The sequence below is a fragment of the Periplaneta americana genome, chromosome 12 (genome assembly GCF_040183065.1).
Source record: "Periplaneta americana isolate PAMFEO1 chromosome 12, P.americana_PAMFEO1_priV1, whole genome shotgun sequence".
Taxonomy (NCBI): Eukaryota; Metazoa; Arthropoda; class Insecta; order Blattodea; family Blattidae; genus Periplaneta; species Periplaneta americana.
Genome location: NC_091128.1, coordinates 86,874,251 through 86,885,506, shown reverse-complemented (window position 1 = coordinate 86,885,506; position 11,256 = coordinate 86,874,251). Strand labels below are relative to the sequence as shown.

The following is an 11,256-nucleotide window of genomic DNA, read 5'->3' as shown; positions in this document are numbered from 1 at the left end:
CTGAAAAATGAACACAGAAGAAAATGCCAAACTCTTCCCCAGATGTTGGACTTTCCTTTGCTCCAGTCCCTGATTCAGAGTTCCTAGAATCCGGAAAACTATATTTAATTACATAGAGTTAAACAATCTCCTAAGACACTTAAAAAAACACACACAGCTGAGCTATTACGAACTACAAGGATGACATCTATATCATAGGTATACAGAAAGCATCATAGAGCGAAGTTCTTGTTTATGTCTCAAGTAGGAAACATACTCCTTATGAACGGTTTCTCTTCGTAATCAGCAGAAAGTCCTATTAGTACACAAGTGCAACGTTTAATCCTCGGTACCAGTGGCTTATGCTGTGAATATGAAAGAAACATCAGAATATGGATGTTCTCCTGAAAGCTGTGAACTCTTGTGAACATGAATAACAAGTATGTAGGAATCTAGAAGTTACTGAACTTCTAACAGCAATGCAAACAAGAAACATGTGAGTGGGACAGTGAGGAAACGAATCTTAACAATACGAAAGCATGATCTTTGCCCGAGAAAGGGTTTAGTGCTGGGAGAAAATTATGAAGTAACATTTCACTTGTAAATTTAAACAAAAATTTCCCATCACTAACCCATAGTTAAGCTTAGCGAAAAAGTTTATTAAAGCAATGAGCAAAAGGAGGAGTGGATTTCAATATTTAAATAAGAAAAGCTTTCGAGATTGAATGAAGGGAAAATATCAAGAATTTTTAATTGCTTCTCAAATCCTCAGTTATGGTGGACGGTGGACCTTTTATTCGATGGAAATGCCAGAAGAGAAAAAATAATATGGCATTATGTTAAAGATTTTCTTAGAAATTCTAGCGCAGGTAACTATATCAAGCCGGTGGGAAATGTGTGAAAACATGAGATAATGAATGAGCTGCAACATCTCACTGAAAACTCATTTTCTGCACTCCCATCTGGTTTTATTTCCAATTAACTTCGAAGCAGTGACAAGCACAGGAAGATGATGTCCCAGTATGCTTGCTGTCTTGTTAAATTTCTTGTCAGAGAATCCTGGGTCCAGCTACAAACGAGTCTTCTAGAAAACCATTTTAATACTATGATTCTCTATGTCAAAGTAGTTTGCAATTATCAATTACATGTATCAACAGTAATTAATTTTAGTCACTGAAATTAAAACGGACCATTTAGGATTTGTGTAGTGAAGTAAGAAGTATCATTATGGTAAAAAATGAAATATAATCTGGAATCCAAGAAAAATTAAAAGTGATGGGATATTTTGGATTTCAAATTCGAGCTCTGGGCACACGAATAGTACAAATGACATTTTATTACAAGGCAAGAAAAAAAAGTTAAAATTTGTTCGGCATAACAACATAACACATTAATGGAACATGAAATTTTTGGAAGAGTAATGCCCTGTCAGGTTCCCAGATTTGTTGGTTGTTATGGGATACAAAAAGGCTAAAAATAAATGTATACGAAAAAACCCGCATATTCAGGAGATTTTTACCGAAGAAATCACGGCTAATATGCAACATTGGTGAATATGGGCTTCATGAGTGACCCAAAACTTCATTACTGCAACATGTGTAAATGACGTAATGGAGAACATTTTGGGCAACTGTACTCTAAAATTCATGTAAGATTCTTTATATTTCCTGAAATAAATAATTCAGTACTTAGTTACACGATAGATTGCTAGCAAGATTATATTGCAGTGAAGCAGAAAGGATGTTATCTACAAGAGTTGACACACTGTTGTGGTTTCAGGTTCGACTCACTCGACATTCATGAGCTACGAATACTGTTGCATTACATTTCAAGATTTTTTTTTTAAAGAAACGTGATATAAAATGTAAATCTTATTACAAGCACATGAATCGGAAAAATACGAGAGTTACATTATAACTTTGAACAAAAGTTTTAACGAGATAATACTCAGGATAAACTATACACTTAAGGGTGAGTGTCCCATTCTCTTACACATACATACTTTTTTTAGGCTGGTATTCATAGTCGACACTTTATATCACCACTTTGCAAAGTGACACTTTTGACGAAAGTGGCTCTTTCATATTAGTGGTATTCATAGACGATTGAAGAAGTGCACTTCACAAAGTGTCACTTTACGCCAGCAAAGTGTAGAGTTACAATTTGGTTGGTAACAGAAGTCTCACAATGTCTTTTAAAACAAGTGAACAAACAATAACAAATTAATGACGTATAACGCGTATAACCTACAAATTACAATGCTTGTGATTTGAATTGGGAGCCTAACTGATCGTGCGAGAAAGAAAATATATATTTAAAGTTGTTTTATTTCAGTTTCTAGTTTTTGTTGACGATAGTTTTGATTATTTCAGTCGGTTCAGATATATAACATTTTATTAAATAGTAATACCGGGTGAAATTAGGTTAGGTTTTGTACAGTACATACTGTAGCTGATCCATTAATTTATATAGTTAGATTAGGTTCTGTACATTTCTTTTTCATTGATTTATGTCACTAAGTTTAATTTTGTATGTATCCGTTCCACTGATTTATATAGTTCGATTAGATTTTGTACATATCTTCTATTAGTTTATATAGTTAGGTTAAGTTGGATTGAGTGGGTTAAGTTTTGTTTATATCGTTAATTTAGGTTTTATATACATCTCCTTCATTGATATATCGTGTTATTTCCTTTATTTTCGTTTTTGTCTTTTTCGTGAGTAGTGAATAGAAGTAAAAAAGAATGAAATAAACACATTGCTACTGCTATTATTATTATTATTACTATTTTCTCTTTCGTTTCCATTATTGCCTGCTCTTCAGGAATATTTTGAATGCCAAATGTTTCTACAATGCATAACAAAATAGGCCTAGGCCTAATAGTATGAGATCTCTTTTCATGGTGAGATTATGACTGCACATGAACTAGAGACAGTAGATATATTGCTTACCGGCATGAAAATTACCGGTATCAAAACAGTAATGATTATATCAACATCAAGATAAATCTTATTTCAAAATACAGGCAGTCAACAAAAATCAAAATCATTTTAAACCCAATATAATTATGGAATCTGCTTAGAAGGCAGGCACGTGAGGTCTCTCAATGCTAATTTAAGATAGTTATGCCTACATTAGATTGAAGTTAAATATTATTTAAGTTAAAAAATTCGTTTCAGTAATAAAAAAATAGGTTATATAGGCATATCTACCTACATTTCACTTCATCGAATTGAGGTTATAAATATACGAATGTTACTACAGAAATATCTGAACTATAATATTATATATATTAATGTATGGTACATATCTGTAGCATAAAATTTTAATGCAGTCAATAACTGTATTATTGGAGCCTGGCAAACCTCTATTATTCGTTTTTGTCAATCAGTCATCGAAAATATAAGCAATCTCAATAAGTTTCTTTATCAGATTGGAACAGTTTTTTTAAATTCTATAACATTATAAAATTCCACGGAATTGTCTTTAGGCCTATCTCTAATGTAGCACTTTTGTACATTGTCCACATTGTGCCATCTCTTCCGCATCGACAACTTCCAAGACGTCCGCCATTTTTCTACAAAGTGTCACTTTCGGCTCAAAGTGTGGTCGGAACTATACTTTCATCCAAAGTGTTCCTTTGCACCAAAGTGTCGACTGTGCAACGGAAAAGTGATACTTTGCGTCTTCCAAAGGACACTTTAATCGAAAGTGTCGACTATGAATACCAACCTTAGTAACGCAGCAAAATTTAATACAGGCAGTGAGAGAACTCAGAACCATAACCGATGTTCATTTGAAAAGAAAGCTTATTGCACTTTACAGTTGTTTTTATCTATACTATACCTGGTAAGGTTTATCTTGTCTCAGTAGCAATAAACTCAAGTCCCTTCAAATGAAGGTGGAGATTATAGGAGGGTTGTAAATTTTCAGGATTCCTTTCAAAACCTTGTTATTGTACAGGCTACCGGAACTCAATTTCTTGAAAGACAAGCTCAGTGACGGAACTACACAGTACGAAGAGAGATATTTTGTTAATGTATCAACTATTCCCTTCCGCCACTGGATGGATGGACGGCATTGCTCCACTCCCCCATCACCATAACAATACAGAAAAAGTGAGACATATCTCCTTTCTCTCTTTTTTCACAGTGAGACAAGATACATCACACAGACTTTAATAATAAATCTGTAACAGAAATTTTCTAGTAAATTTCGTTTTTCCAAACATAATTGTGTTAACATGTATAATTAATCATCCTGAGACCGAAAATAGCTTTTTTGAAATTTTTTTTTGTATGTCTGTATGGACGTTTGTTACATTTTCGCGTGATAATGGCTGAACGGATTTCGATGAAAATTGGAATATAAATTAAGTTCGTTGTAACTTAGATTTTAGGCTATATGGCATTCAAAATACTTTATTTAAAAGGGGGTTATATAGGGGCCTGAATTAAATAAATCGAAATATCTCGCTTATTATTGATTTTTGTGAAAAATGTTACATAACAAAAGTTTCTTTAAAAACAATTTCTATGCAAAATTTTGATAGCACTGAGGTACATAATTATATTTCCGTGCAGGAATTCTGCATTACCATATGGCGAGATATGTTTTAAAATAACAATGCTTTTTATATCATGGCCACGTCAAATTAATATACTAGTAATAAAGATAAAACAAATTACTCTGCATTTATTCAAGGTAGCTTTGGAGTCCTTGGACAACAATTGGATTAACATACGATGATAGGCCTATGTATTTACAATATACTAAATATTATTATATTATAAAGAGAGAGTGTTTGTGTGTTTGTACGAGGCAATCTCAGGAAACTACTGAATAGATTTAAATAATTCTTTGATCATTGGAAAGTGTAGCTCCTTTAGATGGACGTAGGCTTTATGTCATTACAGAAGCTCATGAGTGAATCGAGGACTGGGCACAAATCATATAAGGTAGGACTAAACAGAACCTTACGCACAGAAAACTTTATATACTGTCGAAACTAATAATTAGCTATATGTAGTGCAATTAAATGTAATGCTATTTGGAGGTACCGTACAGAAATTTGATGTCTGATTTGCGTTGCGTTTTTTATGAAAGCCAGAGATGGAATAATTTTACAAATATAATTACACGTGGCACATATTAAGTATTAATTATTCAGTAACATAATAGTACATATTTTTATTGCTTAATTACGTATTTGGGTGAGCTACGGTAATGTATACTTAATAGGTAACAGCTGTATGTAGTGCACAATACTCCATATTGAATAATTAACAAACCAACGTCTTTAGCATGACTTGTGGTTTGTAGGCTATCTCAAACCCCAAACTCCACCCCTCTGAGCGCGAGATCTTATAACCTATACTCAGTTACGGCCGAATGTTACAATAAAAACAATTAACAACATAGGTATTTCAGTCATAACGTCATACAACACCAGATGAAACTATGAAGTAATTACATAATTAAAATAAGACTCTTTGGTCTAGGGAGCATCTGTTTTCGTTGCAAGAATAATTCGTTTAAATACGTTTGTAAATTAGTCTTGAATACGTTTCGCTGCTGGAATAGTTTTTCTTCATGAGATTCCAGAGCCCTCACAACCAATTAAAAACTTAAGTAGGTACTTATAAATCAGTAGTACATCCGTTATCAACAAAGGCTTTAAATAACAGAGCAGTACAACACCTTATTTCAAATGGTATCGTTTGGTGACAAAGTCTTCTTCCAGCTGAGAGTAACAACCTTCAGTTCTTACAAATATATTCTATTTCAGATACTGTTAAGTCTAACATAATACTAAGCTTAAAAGTAAAATAAAAACGGACTACTGGTATATCCACACATTCTAAACACGCAACATGACCACAGATGTTGAAGAGTGTATAAATATAATTAACAAAGAAAAAAATGCAGTGAGGTCAACATAAAATATTATCTTCGTACACAATCCACTCTATATTGACATTAATTTGGAGTTATTTATTAAAGGATGCATTCAAGATTTAGAAAAATGTTAAACGAATTATCCTTGCATCAAAACCGGATGTTCCCTGAATCAAAGATCCTATTTTAATTATTTTAATATACGTAATAACAATCAAGAAACATGTTAAAGGAATTATCCTTGCACCAAATGAATGCTCTCTGGACCAAAATGATCGTAGTTTAATTATTTAAACACAATTTCAATTAAGGAACATATTAAACGATTTATCTTCTATGAAACATGGATGTTCCCTGGACCAAATGTCCTATTTTAATTATGTAATTACTTTATATTTATTTCTAACAGGTGCAGCAAAGCTCACAGGAATGGCTAGTGAACGATAACATCGTATTTTAATTATTTAAACACAATTTCAATTAAGGAACATATTAAACGACTTATCCTTCTTTGAAACATGGATGTTCCCTGGACCAAATGTCCTATTTTAATTATGTAATTACTTTATATTTATTTCTAACAGGTGCAGCGAAGCACACGGGTATGGCTAGTGAACGATAACATTTTAATGGAAAAAAAAAATGAGTGATGCATTGCTACCATAGAACTTTTTTTGTAACAGAACTTTTTTTGTAACAGAACTGTACCGTGATAGTGTACATGTCGTTTTATATCATTATGGATTAGATGTTTCCTTCTATTTTTGTTACAGAAATTTAGTAACTCAATATATACAAGTTTTTTGTTTGAAGTGTTCAATTCTCGACAGAAAACAGCAAAGAGGGTATTGCGAATATACTATGAGAACTCTTTATTGTATTTAAATTTCACCTTATTTACAACTGTGCTGGAATTCATGAAAAATTCTTAATACACTCAAAACAATGTATTCACTTGACGGTCCCACATTTTGAATTACATTAAAAGTGCATTAAAATTTTAGTTTTGTGGTAATATACGGAATAATAAAATCATTCACAAATGGAATTCGAGCCAGATGTCATTCATCTTTAGTATAATTGTATTAAAATGAAACTTTATGAACTGTCACTATAACACTGTTCTAAATTATTAAATTATTTAAATACCAGTTGCAGTTTTGTGGTAAAAGGTAATGATGAAGCTCCAGTGCATAAAGCAAGAATCATGCACTGTAAGTCTGATGTAATTACTCTTCAGTGATAAAACAATTTAACGCTTCTGACTGTTACACAAGAAACATGGTCTAGATAATCACTGATGCTTAAGTACAACATTACTTACTATTATCATCAATCAGTACATACCTGCATTACATATAGGAGGTTTAGGTGAGTTTGTAACCATAAACTTCGAACGAAAGTATCAAAAGGAGCAATTTTTGCTTAACACATTTGGCAACATTCCAAATGCTTAGAAATCTGCACCACATATTGCGGCCATACTCATTCCAATATAAAGTATGCAACACTTTCTCCAAGAGCTCAGCAATATAAAGTTCCACAAACTGTTAATGCACAGAGGCAGTGATGAATTCAGGAAGTGGCCTGGGGGAGGAGGGATAATTCTTCCCCCCTCCGAGATTTCAGACTTTTTTTTAAACCACATAAGCGTTAACAAATTCTAGCAAAAATAGTGTGTGCTGGATGGGCGATATCCATTAGAAAGCATCTCACGATACAGGTGTTCGACTTATTAAGACGAGTTTCATTTACGAAATGCATTTTGACAAGTTCCACAACGTGAAACATTTCATTTCAACTATGCAAGAGAAAAAGATACACACAAATTCTGATATTTGTCCATCCAATGATATGGGTAACAGACCACAAACCAATTACTGATAAAAAAAATAAATGAATATGCAAAACTATCCCTGTGGTAATGCACCCAATCCAAGATAAATGTGTCTACAATGACAGGTATCTAATAAAAATGCCTTACAAGGCCATTAGTGTTGTAATAGGGCACACCAAGTATCTATTTACTAACATTATTCTTTTCTATATATTGTCTGAAGTTGGCAATGATAATTAAATATTTATATTTCAACTACACATGGGTTATCAGTCACTTTATGTTGATTGCAACACAATTCAAATTAACATAAAATTGAAGTATTGAAGTAAACGAATATTTTGAAACTGTATGTACATAGCTAATTCACACGGAATTATAATCTTGAAGTATCTGACACGGCTGCGACTAGACATCGGACTTACATAAACTGAAAGCTAAGTATATACTGCATTAAGAGTGAGTATGGTGTCTGTTAGAAGGGTTCCTACTCTGATTCAAAAGTCTCCAAAATCTAACAATAGATAAGTGAGTCACATGGACTGCAGAATGCACCTTACAAACTGCACACTGAAGTGTAAGCATTGTAAGACTGCTAACAAAATACTGTATTTTGTTCTGATACCGCTACGTCTTATCTGTCACACATCAGCACAAACTTGTACGTAGCATGCTGTAGTCCATGCGACTCATTTACGTATTGTTCGATTTTGAAGACTTGTGAATCAGGTCCAGAAACCTCCCCAACAGACACCAAATCCACTCTACGGCATTTTAACTTTTTGTGCATACAAATCTGATGCCAAGTTATAACTCTGATGTGTCAAGAGTTTAATTCAATTCAGACAGCTGATACTATCACAGAATTATTATAAAATGGATTTTAATGGATTATCATCAAATACAATATTGGACAAACTTAATAAAAATAGGTTTCTATATTGTATCCAGAGAGAATATCTCTGAACACAATGTGGTTATCAGCTTACATGCCTATGTGCATGGATAATGAATGCTTTGTGCACAATACACTCTGACGCGATAAAATTTCATTATAATTGATAAACATGAAAGTAAAGATTTTTACCTCCATTCCTGAAATCTCTTACACTAACAGCAATTGTTTTCTCTTCCTTTTAAAGAAGTTGCCATCAAACTGGAATTTATAATTCGTACAACTTCCAATGGACAACTTTTATGTATAGAAGAATTCAATGAAATACATGAAATTATACAAAACCTGCTAATATAGCGAAACTTGATTTCATTTTCTTTGCTTGATGAAGGTCTAGCTTTTAACTCTCATCACACTCATTTTATTGTTCAACGAAACTGCTATGTATCAGTTTTAAAATCAATTTCAAGATGATTTTGGAAAATACCCTTGAGTCAACAGAAAGTCATGGGTGCAACTGTTGGTAGAATGTGGATGGAGTATGTGCAATGTTCCTGGCACTTTGATGTCCATATATCCATCATTAAGATACAGGTAACTTGACTCTTACTCCGAAAATCTGGATCAGGCCGCACCATACATATATATTTTTTTTTGCCAGAAATCAATATTTGCAGCTGCAATTTTTGTTACACAACTGCCGCAGGAGAAAGAAAATGACACAAACAGGTAACAGGGGTCGAAATAATTAGTGAAAGAACAACTGGGTTAAGACTTGAGATACACATCAGATCTAGGTAGAAGACCATACATGATCCCTTGCTGAAACCAACACTGGGCAGCAAGTCTTCATTCCACTCATTTTCAGGATTGCCTTGAGAAGCAGCAACAATGTTCCCTCCCTCCCCCCCATTGAGAAGTTTGACTCTGCCTGAGATTGCCTGATGCAGAGGAAAAGAGTATTGAGGAAAGTGAGAAATGTAGTCACAATCTATCATCTCTACAAGGATGACAATCATTGGGTTTAGTTATGGCATGAATTCAATTGTTCAGACCGAGATGAACTGGTCTGCACTGAAAATAGAAACATTGTGACTCGCAGGCTTATCAGAACGTTCTCCAAAATAACAATGTCCCTTATATTTTATTTTAAGAACGTGTAGATTGGTCAGCACATAGTTTTGACAACTACATATCAATCAGGAATTTGCAAAAGGGACTAAATCAAAAAAAGGGAACTTTAAGAAAACAACATAAAACCTTTTTGTATTGATCTGGATGTATAACAGTCCAAACATGTTGATACACAATTTAAATGTGTACATTCTATAGGACTTGGTTCCTTTTAATGCTGAGATACAAGAAAAGTGTATGGAGAGCCAGAAACGGGTATAACTCAATTTGCAAAAAATATGGACTTCGTCCCTTTTGCAAATTTCTGATTCATATATGTTTGTGACATTTTGGGAAGAAATGTTGGTTTCTAATTCATGTCTAGCAATGATACCATTAGGGATCTAGCTCTCCAATATTTACATTTTTTGTTTTCTTCTGCTGTGAGGGCTCTACAAGGCCATCCATGATTATCTTCTCCTTCATGATTTAATAGGCAGTTTGAAAGAGCTGATAATATGTAATTGATGTAGACATTTTGCTAGACAATCATGTCCCATTAGGTTTCCATGGATATTCTGCTATGCGTTATCTATTATTAAGTTACACAGCCCATTTTTTGTTAAAGAGTTGACAAAACAAAACATCTTGGTGTTATCACTCAAGTAACGATTATTGCCTGCGTCAAAATTAACGTAGTTTCAGTTAAAAAGGCACACAAAAAGAAAAACGTTCGTCTAAGAAACAGGTTGAATATAATCTGTATAATTCACATTTCAAAACTTCAGCAAACGCCTTCTTCATAATTAAACTGATAATAAAAAAAGTAAACTGAAAATTCAAGTATATTACTATTTAAAGTACAGACACAAAAATGTACTGGTTTTTTTACCAGTGTTATGTGTAAGAACATGAAAGACAATATTCACATTAATTTTAATAATAAAAGAAATATCATCATTAGTAGTTTCCTTTATGAAATTGAAATCCCATGAAGTTTTTTATGAAAATGTCAGTGCACATGCATGTGCACAAGTGTGACTTAAAAAGAAGTATATATACTATTTATTAAACTGAAATTTATCATTCCACACAGCTTATGAAGGAGAATGTTCATATGAAGAAAATTCTCAATGAATATTGTGATAGTGTAGTGAAATTTGAACTTTTCATGCACTTCAATCTTATAATTTGATTTTTAAAATCTAGCATTTGGCAATTTAACATGACATTCTGAACAAAACCATAACAAAATGATTATAAAGAGATAACATATTATAAAACTGTTTAGGCTATCACTAAACCTCTATTTCATAATGTGTGTAAGCTGCTACAGTTTTATATTATTTTTATGAAATTTTTATATTAAGTTAGTTCTAGATCTTATACAAACACTTATCGTGCTGGCAAGCAACCAAGAGTGCTATAAAATAATCCACTCAAAAAACTTTGGTCTAGTACAACAGTTGCGAAAATTAGAAAATGGGGGTGGGGGGGAGCACAACAGCAACATTGTCACATGTGCTTTTAAAT

General features: G+C 33.0%; 1 protein-coding gene across 4 annotated transcripts in view; it reads right to left on the bottom strand.

Moving 5' to 3' along the window:
- LOC138710655 (hrp65 protein-like) overlaps positions 1-11,256 on the bottom strand; it is a 124,311-nt gene that overhangs the window by 36,440 nt on the left and 76,615 nt on the right. The gene's annotated exons all lie outside the window — the stretch shown is intronic.